This window comes from Artemia sp. Qi Xiang Cuo, chromosome 11 (assembly GCF_049724085.1).
Source record: "Artemia sp. Qi Xiang Cuo chromosome 11, ASM4972408v1, whole genome shotgun sequence".
Lineage (NCBI taxonomy): Eukaryota > Metazoa > Arthropoda > Branchiopoda > Anostraca > Artemiidae > Artemia > Artemia sp. Qi Xiang Cuo.
The window spans coordinates 8,769,007-8,784,458 of NC_142804.1; the positions used below are offsets into that span (position 1 = coordinate 8,769,007).

Below are 15,452 nucleotides of genomic sequence, written 5' to 3' on the forward strand. Positions count from 1 at the left end.
AGTGTCTTGCATCAGTAGGGGTCTAAGTTATACTTTGCTCGGGTATATAGCAATTCCCATGCTATGATTACCAGACTGGTAATTTGGCAGTGTATAATGTGGTCAAAAACATGTTTTGAGAGTATGGTCGTAATAATATATTGTGGTCAAACAGGTTTTTTTCTGTTATTAATAAGAATTTCATAAGAATGTACGTCATGAGTTCACGTGCACAATCTTAAAAAACTGGTATGATATAAAGTAGTCAAACATGTTTTGGGAGCATGCACAAAATTATGTAACTCAACCAGAGTGGTTTTTCGAGGTAACATCCGTTTTTATTCGTCCTTGAAATTCCGTATAAAATGTTCGTGCATTAGAATTTAATTTCCATTATGTTTTAACATATCGAGCATAGTACACTGAATATTATTATTAACTTTGAAACAAATGGATTTGTCAATTGTCAATGTGAGTATAGTTTACTAAATTTCTTAATTTATTTCCAGATAAAAAAATCATTTTACCAGTAAATTCAAATTTCAGGGGGACTTAGCCCCCCTCCTTCCACCCCCAACAATAAAAACCCATACAATAGTATACTCGTTAGAAAACGCAAAGTACGCTTTTTTCCTCTATGTAAACAAACCCCCCCCCTGGTCTGTAGAAATAGTTACTTCGTTCAAAAATGTCCTTTTTTCCAGTTATCAAAAATCTTTTTCCGATCTAAATAGAAGCATCTGTGTTACAAGAAACGGTCAATTTTGGAAAACAGGCTTCGCACGCTCATGTTATCACAGAGATTAAAACCATATGTGTTTGTAATTAGAGAAAAGGGTCCTTTTGTGGAACCAAAATTCAAACGTATCGTATCTGAAAACAAAAGATTGGTTATTAAGACGGGCTTTGTCTAATTCTAGCCAGAAACTCAGAATTGATAGGGGGCAAGATGTAAAGATGCCACATTCTGTGTGATTTTTTCTTTACGTGGTGGTCATTCAAAAAGTGATGATTTCTGTAAAATAAATAATTCTTGTACCTTTTAAAAGCTTTACGAGCTTTTATAGACTGTTGTTCTATTCCATGTGATTTATTCTTTACTTGGTGGCCATTCAAAAAGCACGGATTTCTTTTAAATAAATAATTCTTATACCTATTAAAATAGCTTTACGGGGTTTGAGAGACTATATAGTCTTATTCTGTGTAATTTTTTCTTTAATTGGTGGTCATTCAAAAAGCGAGGATTTCTGTTAAATAAATAATTCTTGTACCTTTTAAAATATATTTACGGGGTTTGAGAGACTCTGTTGTCTTTTTCCGTGTGATTTTTTCTTTACTTGGTGGTCAATCAAAAAGCGAGGATTTCTGTTAAATAAATAATTCTTGTACCTTTTAAAATAGCTTTACGGGGTGTGAGAGACTCTCTTGTCTTATTCTGTGTGTTTTTTTCTTTACTTGGTGGTCATTCAAAAAGCGAGGATTTCTGTTAAATAAATAATTTTTGTACCTTTTAAAATAGCTTTAGGGGGTTTGAGAGACTCTGTTGTTTTATTCTGTGTGTTTTTTTCTTTACTTGGTGGTCATTCAAAAAGGCGAGGATTTCTTTTAAATAAATAATTCTTCTACCTTTTTAATTCTTCTACCTTCTAGCTTTACGGGGTTTGAGAGACTCTGTTGTCTTATTCCGTGTGATTTTTTCTTTACTTGGTGGTCATTCAAAAAGCGATGATTTCTGTTAAATAAATAATTCTTGTACCTTTTAAAATAGCTTTAAGGGGTTTGAGAGACTCTCTTGTCTTATTCTGTGTGATTTTTTCTTTACTTGGTGGTCATTCAAAAAGCGAGGATTTCTGTTAAATAAATAATTCTTGTACCTTTTAAAATAGCTTTACGGGGTTTGAGAGACTCTGTTGTCTTATTCTGTGTGTTTTTTTCTTTGCTTGGTGGTCATTCAAAAAGCGAGGATTTTTGTTCAATAAATAATACCTGTATCGTTTAAAATTGCTTTGGGATGTTTGAGAGAATCTGTTGTTTTATTCTGTTTTATTCTAAAGTGCTAAGGCATGGAGTACTACAGACACCAGAATAACCTTTAATCGGTAATTTATCTGTAAAAGAGGGCTTATTATCTCCTTACTAAATTTTTCTTCTTTTTTAAGGATGTGGAGGTGGATTCATACAATTACTCTCCCCCCGAAAAGAGACCAAGATGGGGTGATATCACATCGATGCAAGCTGCAAGACCATCCATCATCAGATATGCTAGCTCCATTACAAGTTCTCTGGACCAGCCAGGAGCCTCTCAAGCCAGTGTTAGCTCTGCACAAACCTCTATGCAACCTGGTAGAAAATTCAAGAGGGAATGGATAGATTCTCATAATGCATCAGCCTCATCTAGTCAAGATCGGGAGGTCACCCCCTATCAAGCATTACCGGGCCCTTTGTGTGTGTGTATGTGTGTGTGTGTGTGGGTTTGTGTGTGTATGTGTGTGTGTGTGTGTGTGTGTGTGTGTGTGTGTGTGTGTGTGTGTGTTTGTGTGTGTTTGTGTGTATGTGTTTGTTTGTGTGTGTGTTTGTGTGTGTGTGTGTATGTGTGTGTGTGTGTGTGTGTGTGTGTGTGTGTGTGTGTGTGTGTGTGTGTGTGTGTGTGTGTGTGTGTGTGTGTGTGTGTGTGTGTGTGTGTGTGTGTGTGTGTGTGTGTGTGTGTGTGTGTGTGTGTGTGTGTGTGTGTGTGTGTGTGTGTGTGTGTGTGTGTGTGTGTGTGTGTGTGTGTGTGTGTGTGTGTGTGTGTGTGTGTGTGTGTGTGTGTGTGTGTGTGTGTGTGTGTGTGTGTGTGTGTGTGTGTGTGTGTGTGTGTGTGTGTGTGTGTGTGTGTGTGTGTGTGTGTGTGTGTGTGTGTGTGTGTGTGTGTGTGTGTGTGTGTGTGTGTGTGTGTGTGTGTGTGTGTGTGTGTGTGTGTGTGTGTGTGTGTGTGTGTGTGTGTGTGTGTGTGTGTGTGTGTGTGTGTGTGTGTGTGTGTGTGTGTGTGTGTGTGTGTGTGTGTGTGTGTGTGTGTGTGTGTGTGTGTGTGTGTGTGTGTGTGTGTGTGTGTGTGTGTGTGTGTGTGTGTGTGTGTGTGTGTGTGTGTGTGTGTGTGTGTGTGTGTGTGTGTGTGTGTGTGTGTGTGTGTGTGTGTGTGTGTGTGTGTGTGTGTGTGTGTGTGTGTGTGTGTGTGTGTGTGTGTGTCTGTGTGTGTGTGTGTGAGTGTGTGAGTGTGTGCGAGCGAGTGTGGGTGTGTGTGAGCGTGTGTGAGTGTGTGAGTGTGTGTGTGTCTGCGTGTCCGTGTGTCTGTGTGTGTGTGAGCGTGTGTGTGTGTGTGTGCTATTATCAAAATTCGTGATTTATTATGCACTTGCTATATAAAGAACTCTATAAACAAAATTTGTAATTTATTCTGCATTTGTTTGATAAATATGAATCCAATTAAGAAAAAAAACAATTGTTTGATAAATAGTATGAATACAAATCCGACTAAGAAAAAAAAAGCGTGCTATAATTGTGATAAAACTTTCGTCAAAGAAAAAAAACTTAATCCATTCATTTTCTACTTTCAGAGGGGAAGCAGTGAAAACTTCTGCCTTCCGTGGTCCAGGACTTCAAATCATCATGGGTATTTGTCCCCTCTAGCCGGATGATGTTAGTGAAGGTATACCATTTAGTATCCCCCTGGATTTTCAATTTACAGCTGAAGAAATGGATAGTGTTATGCAAATTGTTGGACCTAACTTTTCCAGGGACATTTTTGACGATAGTTTTATAATTGGTAAATTGGGTCCTGTGCAAATAGGTGCAGGACATGAAAATAGTGGTATGTCCCCGGAACTACGTGAATTTTTTTTTTTAGAGTCTGCTCTAGGTCACTTACAAACATATAGGGTAGATTTTAACCCTCCCGAGGAAAACGTGATTGACGGGAGCATTATTTTAACAGACCCTGTAAATGTTCTCCATAGCTACATCGATCGAAGTCGAGCAATTATAGAGAGTCAGATTCAGACTGGGGGGAGTCAAGGGGGGGTTAAAGCATCGGTAAATCAAAAATTTTTTTACAAAAGGGGACGTCCGGAGACATTTTTTATTTTCATTTTTTAACTGGCTATCAAACTTTTATCCTGGTCTAAATGAATTTGAGAGTAACTTTTTCAACTGTGTTAATAAATTTATTTCGACTTCGGACACGTTTAACGAAAAGGGAACTGGGTCCACCATTTTATACATTGAACACATGGATCTGAATCTCAGTAGATTTAAAAAAAACTTTATTTTAAGGGGAGGGCGGGGTAGAAGAATAAAATGCCACCCAGATTTGTCGGCTACAAGAGGAGTTCAGGGTTTCGATATTAAAACGGGGCTGCAATGCTTTAAATATGCATTTTTAGCAGCAGCCCATAAAACATTAAAAAAGAGTAATCAATGAAAAATCTCGACGGACTTGCTCGTAATGATGGAGAAAATTTCCCTAAAGTAAACTTTGACTGTTTAGAGGGGAAGTATCCATTGTCCTTGAAAGAAATAAACATCTTCGAAAAAGCAAATGAAAATCTTGGGTTGGGGGTGGTTGTTCTCCAGTATGACACGGAATTTGTAATGGGGGAAAGAAACCAAATAAAAAAGGAGTTTTATATTCAGTGATGACACCGTCGGTAGATAATGTTAAAAATTGGGTTTGGGTTATTTACGAGCCCCCCAAAGATATAAATTCCTATGGTAATTTTTCCCCCTTTAGAGCAATAAGTCGACTCTTATCTCAAGGTGTGAAGAAAGGGGAGCATCTCTATTTCCCCATGTGTCTTTCTCCATTTAGATCTGAGCGAACATTCTCGGATAACATGAGACATTACAAAATTCCTGGGAATCAAAGAATAGAAATTCCGAAAGAAGGAAAAGATAATTTAAAATTAAACAATTTCAGAAAGTTTCTGCTGCAGGTTGATACAGTGTGTTTAGGCTGTGAATATAGACTAGTTGAACTATCAGACTAATCAAAGCAGAATGTAATCAAGTAAAACTAACTAGCTGCGTGTTCCTATGCGCATGCCCGTCGCGATTCCAATAATAAAATGCTGTTGGAAGAGTTATTTTTGGCTATGGATGAGGAGGGTAGCATGGAAAAGTTATTGGTGTCTTTAATAAAAACAGCAAACGCCGCAATTTCACGATTGCGTCACACCAACTACTCAATGACATTGTCAGATAAAGAGCGACTGGCACTAGAATAGGGGACATTTTGTTGGGTTTGTGGGGGTGCTCTGGCCCCAACACACATGGTTCAGGATCTTAATCACCTTATTGAACCAAATTCAATGGGACAAAGTAACTTCCAGGGGTGGGCTCACAATTCATGTAATTTAAAAATTAAACAGCAACTCTTTCTTCCGGTTTTTATACATAATTCTAACTACGATCTGAAGTATGTGCTACCAGCAGTGGCACATCTTCAAAGAAATTGAACAGTGGATGATGCATGGGTGATGGACAGCTTTTCTACAATATCATTCCTAAATCATCGGAAAAGTTGCTTGTTTTGGAATTTATTTGAAAATTTGTTGAAGACGAAATTGAGTACACGAATAAAATTCGCTTTTTAGATTCTTACAGTTTTTCCCCAAATCATTGAGCGAATTAATTCAAGTGCAGAAAAACGATGACGGCTGGAACGCTTTCCCCCTTCTCAAGCAACAATTTCCAAATGATTTATATGATTTGTTGACGGTCAAGGGCATATATCCTTATGATTATTATTGTTCCAGGTCGAGATTCGCCGAGGCAACTATTCCATTGATTGAATCGTTTTACGACAGTCTACACGATCGTAGGTGCACCCCCGATGAATACAGTTTTGCTAAAAAAGTGTGGGCAGAGGGAGGGTGTAAAAATGGGTTTGACTACTGCAAGCTGTATTTGTCGAGGGATGTGTTAACTTTGTAAGACATTATGTGTAAAATACGGACAAAATCTATGGGGAATTTAATCTTGATTTGGACTATTATTTTTCATCCCCTCATCTGGTGATGGACATCATCCTAAGAATTAGCAGGGAAAAAATTGGGCTAATCACAGACATTGGTCAGCACCTGTTCATCGAAAGGTCAATGAGGTGTGGATGCGTTTTTCACTGGGATCGTATCTTGTAAACTGATCAAACTGGAGAGAAGACAGGGACAAAATTAGATGCAGTTTTTCTTGATATGAATTCTCTACACCCATCGACCCTGTCCCATTTTGTGCTACCCTGCGGTGACTATAAATGGCTCAATGACCCTCAAGCTCCCCATTTCCCGAACATTGACAACAGTGTTGAGGAGAATGGACCGGTTGGATGGTTTTTTAAATTCATGGGGAGATACCAGTTGAGCTTCATGATTCAGTAAAGGATTTTGTTTTCCCGCGCATCAATAGACCTGTGACTAGGGACTCTTTGAGCCCCTGCAATAGGCGTTTAGTCGAGGTGGACGGATTGCATTGGTCACCTTCAAAACAAAACTTATTGCTGACCTTCTGCCAAAAAAAAATATTGTTGTACATCAGTTGACCTCAAAATGGATATTCAACAACAGTTTCAACGTAAAAAATGTTCATTGAGCCCTCCAGTTTAGCCTAAAACCCTATCTAAAAAAGTTTGTTGAAACTTTTGTCAACAAACGTATTGAAGCACAAACGAAAGCCGAAAAAGAAATTTATAAGCTCATTTTGAATTCCGCTTTCGGCAAAATGTATGAGAGTGTTCACAATATGAAGCGTTGTGATGTCATGCCCGATCCTAAACACTGTGCTAGAATTATTGCCAATTCGAATTACACGTCCTTAACGATCATTGGCGAGGAAATTGTACTACTGAATAGAAAAAAAAAGAAGCATTGTATTAAATAAAAAAATTTCTGCAGGCAGTGCAATACTGGAGATCTCTAAAAAGCTCATGTTGGAATTCTACTACAATGTGGCTAGGTTACAGTGGCCGGAAAAGGGGCAAGTAGAGGTCTGCTACGGGGACACAGATTCTCTACTGTTAAAAGTAAAAACCCCAAATCTAATTGATGATTTGGCACACGGTGAAATTATCAGCTCAGGGATGGACTGCACCAATTGGAGTGGGCTTTACCCAGAGCTAGTGAAACGTCGGGCGCCAAATCAGCTTTTATTTTTTAAATCGGAAACGGGAAGCGACATGATTTCCAGTGGTATGTTTGTAAGTCCGAAGGCGTACTTCATACAGACGCACGACGAGTAAATCAAGAAACGTTGCAAAGGAGTACCCACGTGCTATGTGGATAAAAATTTCGACATGGACATCTATAGGAATTGTATTGTTCAAAATACAATTCCACGAGCCAAATTGCTGGCAATTCGTTCCCTCAACTACAGGAACTTTACTGTAAATGTAGAAAAAATTGCCATGAATACCATCTCCGACATAGTCTGTGTTTGTCAAGACGGTGTGACTACCCTCCCCCTTGGTCACTATTTAACTTCAGACCGGGCCGAATGTGTTATCCATAGGGAAAGTCTCGGTTTGAATAAAGTCCAATAAATTTTTCCCAAAAACCTTGGGGGGGGGCCTCGTGGCCTTGGGGGGGGGGCCTTGTGGCCCGGGGGCCACCAGTGGGGGCGCACCGCCAGCCACTACCAAAGTTATCTTTTTTTTACTTAGAGCAGATTTTTTTGTGCTTTTGTAAATATACGTGTTTCATTGAAATTAAAAAAAGTGATATTATTTTAAGTGCTTTATTCTAATAAATGTTGTATTTTTCTATAAATAAATAAACAAAAAAAAAGTGTATTTATTGAAGTGTTTTTTCCTCTTTGTCCATTTAAATGTTGTATTTTTTATTATAAATAAATTTAAAAAAAGTGTATTTTATTTAAATTGAATGTGCTTTTTTTCAATGCAGTTTTTTTTAATCATCATTACTTTTTTATTCAAATAATAAAATAAAATATGACTCTTTATTCGTCTTCTTCTTCTTATTATTATTATTCTTGAACGTAGTAGTAGTAGTAATAGGGAAATTATTTAGTTATTAGACAGTTATGGTCTACAGTTAGTTGTCCAGGTGAACTGTTGAAGGGAACATGTATCAATTTAAAACCCCATTCAGATTGTTTTTGTGTGGGACATCAATGTCAGGCAAAACAAAACTCTTAACTAAAATAATTAAAAATTGCGATAAAATGTTTGTAGAAAAGCCGAAAAAATCTACTATTGTTACAGTATTTGGCCGGACTCATACGATAAAATAAAAGCAATTGCCGCGACGGGACTGGTGCAGATACAATTCTTACAGGGACTTGATGTTTCAGCATTATTGAACCAAACTCTTGGTTGATCATTGACAATCTGGCTGAATCTATTGAACAATGGTCCCAGGAAATGCTACAACTGCTCACAGTTTGCTCTCGTCAAGAACAAATTTCCGTTACTCTGGTTCTACACAATCTCTTTCATCAAAGCCAATGGATGCGAACACTTGCATTGAACTGCACCTAATATATAATCCACAGAGTTGTTCGAGATTCCAGCTCAATAATAACTCTTAATAAACAAATCTATCGAGGTACTCTCAAATTTCTGCTTTCAGCATACAATCAGGCAGCTAATAAACTCCACGGCTATATCCTATTAGATCTTAATCAAAATACACTCGAGGATCCGCTTGCAGTCTCAGTTATTTTTGACAATGGAATTACAGTATATCTCCCTGTGAATACTAAAGAGACATATTGATTACCATCATTGACACTGAAGACATTATATGAAAAAAAAAATTTTTTTTCAGTTCTAGGCCCTTCAAAACCCACGTTTAGGAAAGCCATATTCAAGCCTGGTCTTGACAATGATTTCATTAATCTAATATATGATCTTTTTTTAAATTTGACCGAGGGTAATGTTCAACTGCCAGAATTAGTTAAGAAACGGGAAAAGCAACATCGTTCCATTGTACGTACATTGGCCTCTAAAAAGAAAGGAAATAATTTTAAAAAGAAACGACTTCTTCAGGTGGGCGGTAGCTTTTTCACATTTTTACTGCCGATAATTGCAGGACTTGTAAACAGCTTTCTCTAGAGAGAGAAAGGCAAAACCCTATAAAGTGACTCCAATAGAACTCGCTCTCTCACCCGTGGAACACTTTGAGAACAATCTGAGTAAAGTCCTTGACAACGAGAATATTGAGGATGATAAAAAACTGTTTTTACTTCAAGATGCACTTCGCCAAGTGGACAAACATAAGTCCTATCGGTCGAAGGCCACTGCTGCTGCTATTGATCACAAAAAAGAATCATCTCCTCAGGATTCTGCTGCTGGAACACAATTAAAGATGGAGGAATTGGATTAAATTTTATTTAAAATTGGAAATCTAATACCCCACTCATATCGTGAACAAAGTAAACGACTCCTAACCTATCTCATGGAAAGTGGTCAAGATCATGTTCAACTTTAGAGCAATGGGAAAAGGATTATAGTTCAGGGCAAGAGATATAATCTAATTTATTTAATGTATGATATGGTTACAAATTGTAAAATACTATTATCATTTGACGCTAATCTATGCAACTTTGTAAATACATTAAACGTACCTAAAAGGCTTATTAGAAATAGAGAAGTTCTAAAAAAAATTAAATGAACATGCATTATTGTAAACACCATGAAAATGTGAAGATGAAGAAGAAGAAGAATTTAAATCAATTTTAGGAGATACTAGCAAGCTACTAATATCAATAAAAAAGCGAAGACATATCAAGTTAACGTCCCAACTACCACCCCTACCCATCCGCACACAACGGGTTAGCGGACGTTAGATAACGTATCTACGTTCATAATGATGGAAGTTCTGAAACACACTTATGAAAATATGGTTGAATCGGAGAGTTTAAGTTCCCCCACCACTCTTTCCAAGGTAACTGGTGTTCACATTAAAAGTGTACAAGACTATCTACAAAATGAATCAAATTACACTCTGCATAGAAATCATAGACATCGTGCTAATCATTATCGAAAAACTAAAGCCATTTCACATTGCATATAATGCAAGAATATCTCCTAACTCTAGATGAGATTCAACGACGTCACAATACACCGTGAAAACACAGTCTACTTTCAATTAGTGATTTTAGTTGCACTGCATATGCCATTCTAGTGTGTTCGAAGAGAGGCGTTGAAGTTGCTCAGGCCATTGAAAATGTACTCGAAAAGGATTCATATAAAAAAATTTAAACGGATCGTAGTATTTGTTAATCCTCATGTTGTAAAAGTACTAGTGACATATAGTACACTGCTCTATCGTAGTCATAGTCCTATAAAGGCTGCATTGGCCGAACGATTGATAAGAACTATTCGAATTTTAATTTCAAGATATTGTACATTGAAAAATACACCTGTTTTTATTCATGAATTAGATAAAATCATGTTGATTTATAATAAACGACCTCATCGATCATTTTCAATCTCTACCCCAACGAAAGTTTATCAATCTGATCATGATACAAGTGACACCTTTCTTAAACAGTATTCCAATGAAACGATTGTCAAGAAGAAAAATAAATTCAATGTTGGTGATACTGTTCGAATTAATGGGGCAACTAATGTTTTTGAAAAGGGGAATTACTTGTGGTCCACAGAACTTTTTAAAGTGGCAAAAATCCTAGACACTAAACCCATAACTTATCGTTTGTGCGATACCAAAGATAAAGAGATTCTCGTCGGCTTTTATGACTATGAAGTACAAAAAGTTAAAAATAATAGTGTAATCTATCAAATTGAAAAGATATTAAAGACTCGTACTTGCAGGCGTAGGAAACACTTACTCGTTAGGTGGCTAATATACAACCCTGATTTTGATTCTTGCATCGATGTTGAAGATATTGACAATTCCCAGTGATTTCTATGTAACTTTTATGTCCAATGTTTCCGATCCTTTATACAACAACTTCAATACTACATGTGATTTTTGGACAAAACTCTCCCCCGCCATCAAATTTGATGGTGTCTATAAAGTGGCGCTTGTAGACTGTATTCTCAAAAATACCTATGACATCCTGAGAAAGGATCGTGTGTATGATATAAAAGTTATACCATTCGATTGGTCACCCTTTTTCGACTATGAATTGGTTGAAGCACTTAAATCTAGCGAATATCCACAAGCCAAATTGAAAAATGTTGAATACGAGAATATGACAGATTCGTGTCGTACAATCAATAGCAAAATCTCATATCGTAAGAATGGTAAATTCCATTTTAATTATTCATTGGAACATGATAGGATTTACATTACCTAACCTGTTGACACTGAAATAATTATTCTCAAGGATAATCTGAGAGATGTTCTTGGCTTTAAACAGAATACAATCAATGGGGAAAATGCTGGCGCCGTTTACGGGATGGATCAAGTTATTTTTGCTGATTATCCACCTGGTTTCGCCTAGCACTCTTGCATATTTTTCTATGCATCCTTTGTGGAAACATTGAGAGTCGGTAATTCAAATGTCCCCCTCTTACGTGTTCTTGAACGAAAAACATCTCATGAACTTGTTCATCACTATAATATAAAGCATCTTCAGTATGTTCCTGTAAACACTTCGTATTTGGAACTCTGTCAGTTAACACTAAGAAGTGAATGGGGTGATCCTCTAGCAATAACAAAAGGCTTAGCAGTGATTACATGTCATTTTCGACCCATTGTTGGCGACAGCACAATCACCTAAAATAAACAATAGAAGAATTTCATTTGTCTGCCCCGATATCGATTGCTATGTTGGTGCTTTGAGTACACATCAAATAGGCAATGGATCGGACTACTACAAGGGTCGTACTACAATGTCTGGCTATGGTCCTGGTAGCTGGTTTGCTAGGCTATTTCGTTTTTGCACTACCCCTTGCCAGAAAATATGTTGTGCCTGCTGCATAAAATTTTGCTGCATCCACACTACAGGACTGGGGGTCGGGCAAGAATTTCAAAGAGAGTGTTAAGGAAAATATTAGATCTTCAGCAAGAGCCGTTGGTGAGCAATTAAAATCTCGACAAAATGGGGAGGGATTGAAAAGGATGCGTGCACGTCATTCACTCATCAGTCTCCACCCAGTTGGGAAGCGAAGGATATCAACAAGGCCTTTGAGGAAGAAAACAAGGAAGACCAATAAGCAGAAGAAGAAGAAAAAGATTGTTAGATCAAAGAAGGATTTCTTCTCTTAAGATGACTTATCTCCCCCACAAGGAAGCATATCCATCAATTAGCTCCTCATTGAATCTATTCAATGCTGAAAATGTTGATGTCATTGTCAAGTATGGCTACTATGAACAATTTCATCCCCAACAACCCCTCTCGGAAAATATACACTTTCAAATATTTTCAAATGAAGACTATTTCATTGATTTGTCATCAACATTTCTGATTTAAATGTTGCGGTGAAGAAAAAGTCAGATAATACAACTCCAAATGCTGGCGATGGTCTCTCCTACGAAAACTGTATTCTACACAACCTATTAAAATAAATTACTGTATTTATTAATGGAACATTGGTGAGCACTAGCAATAATTTATCAAACTATGCAAGCTACATAGAATTTATGATGATGACACCAAAGGCATACAAGGAGTTGAGAGGACAATCATTGGGCTATGAGTATCGATCAGGTGTTGATACTGATGGTGAGTTGATTACTGCAGTGACCCAAGAGTATCATCTGGTTGGAAAATCAAATCATGAGATATTCAATATATCCCAATGGCTACCCCCCAATGTCAAGATTGACATAAAGTTACAGCTGGCCCCATCGAATTTCATTTTGAGAAAAACATTTCCTGCAGCACTCGATGCCAATGTCATTATCACATATGCAATTCTCCACGTGCGAAAACAACAAGTTCTGATCTCTGTTGCACTTGCAGTGGAAAAGCTAAGAGCCAATGGCAACAGCATTAAACTTCTTGTCCCCCATACGATCACCAATCAACGTCACATTGCCATCGGCTCTCGTAGCTATAGCGATTCATCATTTATCAATGGAGAAATCCCATCAAAATTGGCTTTGGCCTTTGTGAAGAGTGGTAGTGCTACCATTATTCAAAATCAACGAAGAGTACAGGATTTAACGACTAAGACATGTGGCTTTCATGCACTACTCTTTTTCATGTTCAGATGTCGTGGCTATAACTACAAGTAGTTTCTCGACATCTACGTTGACTTACCTCGATTGAACGACTTTCTAGTGGAAAATATACTTACAAGCGTATTTAATATTGATTTTAGTGCCCCACGAATAAAATGTTCTAAAAATGTATGTGAAATTGTTTATTAATAAATGATAAAATTTTATATACATGATAAAACGACTTTTCTACTCTTTAGATTTCATCTTCTACTAGATATAGGTATTTGTCGACAACAACAGGTAGTGCAGGTAGATTAATTCGAATTCACAGTGTACTGATCCTGATGTACTGCAATGTCAGGGTCACATTTTCTACAGTAGAGTGTAACTTCACTCTTGTCATATCTCTTTGTATAGTCAATGATACTATTCTCATTCATTCTATAGAATTCACATGTTTCAATTTGCTTATTTGAAGCAATTTCACAAACAGTGTCCTCAAGTGGCGAATCACATTCCGTCACAGCCAAATAAAAATCAGTGGGTTTATGATCATAACACCCATTGTCTTCACAACGATAACGTAGAAACCATATTCTTTTGTTGTTCCTACAGTTGAATCGTTGACCCGGTTCCTCCTCCCCGAACAATCTAAAACCACGACGATACCAATCTCGTGGCAATAAACTAAAATCACGGTTAGGATTCTTTCCAATCATACCGGGATATGTATTCTCCCACTGATTATATTTATCGTAATGACAATTGGAGCATAGGTGTCATCTAGGATGAGAGTTACACACCTCTTCAAGACATGAATTACAACTTTTAATTTGTACAGCATATCCTCTGTGCAATTTACACGGGTTGCATAATCTACACTTTTCATCATACTCATCAATCATTGTGCAATTCTCATATGGTGACCAGCTGCCCAGTGTGTACATACTTAGGGGACATGTATGGAACATTTTTTCATGTATTGACACTCACTGCCACAATGAAACTGAGCTACCAACAACAAAAATTGTCGGAGATAGTGAGAGAGGAGTAAATCATCCTTGAGCACCATCTTTCTCATGAAAAAAAGTCCTAAATTTCTAAACTAGTGTTTTAAAGCATATCCACAATATCATTTTTGCCGTGTCGTGATCAATATATCAATAAATTGTGTAAATGCATTTGGACCACGACGTAGAAGCTTCATACAATAGTCTAATGATGGAGAATCAGTTTTCATTATATCGACAAGCATTCCTCGAGAAAATATCTTTCTTTGAATAGACAACTCTAGAAAATCGTCATCTAGAATCAAAGTTTTTCCATAAGCACTAGATTCCCCATGATTCGCTCTTTCTCAAATCTATCCATTTTTTAGAGTCCTAACTCTCACACAACCAACTACTGACTAACCAGAATTTTTTTTTCTACTCTAAAAAATATACGCTAGTCTACTATAGAAAGAAAAATACCTTTGATTTAGAAATAATTTCATTGAACATAATTACAATAATAATATTCACTAATGCATTTTGTTCTCATCAATATATTTCGATAAGATATCTAATGCTGACCGAAGTTTATTTATATGGAGAATATTCACTTTTCCAGCAAAACATAGTTGCTCCTCCTGCTTAAATTTGCTTAATGATATCACGTACTTAGCATACACATTGTCCCATTCAAGACATAGCCTACAGCCCTCGGCTATTTCCACAGCCACATTTGGTACTCGTATATCGTTGCTGCTGCTGTCGACTCCATCATTAATCTCCAATAATATAAATGCACCACTAATTTTTCTCTACTAATATCCTCTCAAATAAACTATTCTCTTTGAATTCAATTCTCTTACTAATATGAATTGTAAAGAAAACCATTCCTTTTATTCAAATCCCAATCACCAATCAAGTTATCGTATATTGAGTAAACTCTGCTCTCTGATTGGCTCCTAAAAAAGAAATGTTGTCTTAAAAACCGGTTCGGTTGAGTTATATAATTATGATCATACTCTCAAAACATGTTTGACCACATTATACACTGCCAAATAACCAGTCTGGTAATCATAGCATGGGAATTGCTATACATCCGAGCAAAGTATAACTTAGACCTCTACTTGCATCAGCCATCCTAGTCTTCGATTTACAATTACATAATCAATAAAGCTAGCCGCCTGACCATCATTTGAGTACCATGTTAACTATAGGCCATTTTACGACCAAATACTGGAGTGATTACAGCTAGATTACTGTACATACAAAATCGTAGTAGTCTAATATTGGCAAATTTTGGCGAGGCTATTTTGAACAGTGGCATTACCACACGTCCTTTACCTTTCTCCACTTGGGG

General features: G+C 37.0%; 1 protein-coding gene across 5 annotated transcripts in view; it reads left to right on the forward strand.

Annotated features, from left to right (window-relative positions):
• dnc (phosphodiesterase dunce) overlaps positions 1-15,452 on the forward strand; it is a 562,555-nt gene that overhangs the window by 358,988 nt on the left and 188,115 nt on the right. The gene's annotated exons all lie outside the window — the stretch shown is intronic.